Source organism: Eptatretus burgeri, unplaced genomic scaffold (genome assembly GCF_056783735.1).
Source record: "Eptatretus burgeri isolate ZD-2024b unplaced genomic scaffold, Ebu_testis_v1 Ebu_testis_scaffold_371, whole genome shotgun sequence".
NCBI classification, from domain to species: Eukaryota; Metazoa; Chordata; class Myxini; order Myxiniformes; family Myxinidae; genus Eptatretus; species Eptatretus burgeri.
In genome coordinates, this window is record NW_028222320.1 from 40734 (window position 1) to 43199 (window position 2466).

Below are 2466 nucleotides of genomic sequence, written 5' to 3' on the forward strand. Positions count from 1 at the left end.
AAGAAAGGTAAAACTCAGTTGTCCCCCAAGAACGACAGAAAATAATTCAAATACTTGGATCAGGGTTTCAAAAGTTTTAACATCTTTTTCCTAAATAAATACAAGTATGGAAGCAATTGATAGTATCTATGATTTGGATGATACTATTATTATCTCAAACTCCACTAAAAAGAAGATTACTTCAAGGTAAATGCAATAACTGGAACAGACTGGAATACAAATGGTACAAAAAGTTTTGAAATAAATAATCAACAAACCTATTTGAATCTCTCCGAAAGTTTCTTGTTGTGTAAATTTAAATTCACTAAGGCTGGGAATAACACAAACGCTACACTTGTAAATGATTTCTTCTGGAAAATGTTTGATAGTGTGCGATTGTATATTGGAACACAAGAAGTTGAAGCGGTTGATTATGTCTCTGCTGTATCTGAAATGATGAAATTTACACTCTATACATTCAGTGATAGAATGGGAAAGGGGTCTGTCGAAGGTTTTATTCCTGATATGTCAACGGGAACAAACACAGACCCTGGATATATTCAAAGGAAAGGAATGTATAATGATGATACAAAAGCAGAAAATAGTTTTACTGTGGCAGTTCCTCTTAAAGGTATATTTGGATTTTGTGATTATGATAAAGTTCTGTATGGTCTTAAAATTAGATTTCAACTACAAAGGAATGATAATGAAAATAGATTGCTTTTTGGTGTTGGTAATGCTTTTGGTGATCAGAATAAATTTGTAATTGAGGAGATGAGTTGGTATATCAGTGAATATACTCTAATCTTAAAACAGAAGAGATGTTGAATCGAAGACTTAACTCAAAAAACCACTCAGTGTATCATACCTCAAAAGAAGATGTCAACACGTTAAACTCAATCAAACTACTTACACGTGGAATTTGGGTGTTCTGGAAGGAAAGCCACGATATCTGTGGATGATTTTTAAAAAGCCAGATGGTGATACTGCGACTGATAAGAATAATGCATTGAGTGATAATGCTAAGGTGAAACAACTTCGCGTTTCTCTAGATGGAACATTTTATCCACGAGATAGATTGGAAATTAATTGGGAAAAAAATGATTTTGCTGAAGCATACAAGTCTTACCAAAAGGTGTGTGAAAGTAATGGAAATAAAGAACCTATTTTGGATATGACAGCATTTAAAAGTTTGTATACAATCTATACGTTTGACCTGAGCGCTCAAAAAGAAACTATAAAGTCTAATCGAGTGGATACTTCCCTATACATTGAAAGAGGAGAGAGTGAAGAAGTTGATACATATTGTTTGCTTTTGGAAGAAACAGAATTGCAGATTAATACAGATAATGGTGTGATGATTAGTCTCACATAATTTTTTGTTAAATAAATGAGTGGCAAAGTACCAACTGGGGTATATGTTAATCAAATCAATCTTCATAAACTATCATCTTGTGTTCAAAATCAAAAGCCTTGTACGATTAACGTTAATACAATTCAGAGAAAAGGAGCAGTAAGAATTGATGTTTTGCTCACAAGAGAACAGGTTAAAATCTTGAATGACACTGGCTCACTTAAAATTAAAATGACAAAACCAATGTTGAAAAAAATATTCAATAAGAGAGGCAGTGGAGGATTTCTCCCATTTCTAATTCCTTTATTTGCTGGTTTAAGTGCGGTTGGAGCATTGACGGGTGGTATTTCAACAGCGGTCAAAACTGCCAACGAAAGGAAGGCTCAACTCCAGGCTCAAAAAGAATTGGAAAGACATAACAAAGAGTTGGAGAAACAAATTAGTGGAAGTGGTGTAATTGTAGATTTTGCTGAAAAACTTGAAGGTCTGCCTGATAAAGCGAGATTGTTAGTTGGAGATATGCTTTCTTCTATAGCACAAGCAGGTGTAAAATTAACGAAAAGAGGTAATGGATTATATCTTTCTAATAAATAAATGAGCATTGATGAGTGGTTGAAAGAATTTGGAAAGAATACAACATCAAATTTACAACTTGCCAAATATTGTAAGAAATTAAAAATTCATAATGTGGTTATTTGTATGAGAGATGAATTAACAAATGTGTCGAAACATACAAAGAATATTATTATGAACTTAGAAGATAATGATGGGACCAGTTCTCATTGGCTGTGTATTTTTAATAGTCAAGACAAATATTATTTTGATAGTTTTGGTCTTCCACCACCTGTTGAAGTCATAAAATTCTTACAGAATGGTGTTTATCAAACATTTCAAGTCCAAGAATTAAATTCCAAGTGTTGTGGTCAATTATGTCTATATGTGTTATTTCAACTCAACAAAAATAAAAAATTTTATGATATTATTTTTAATCTAATATAAATGACTTATGTTGGTAAAGATGGTTCTATCTTTGGTGTATCTCAAGAACTGGATATTGATTTATCAAATTATTACACAAAGGCACAGGCTGAGCGACATAAATATAATATAAACAAAAATATTAACATGAAAAA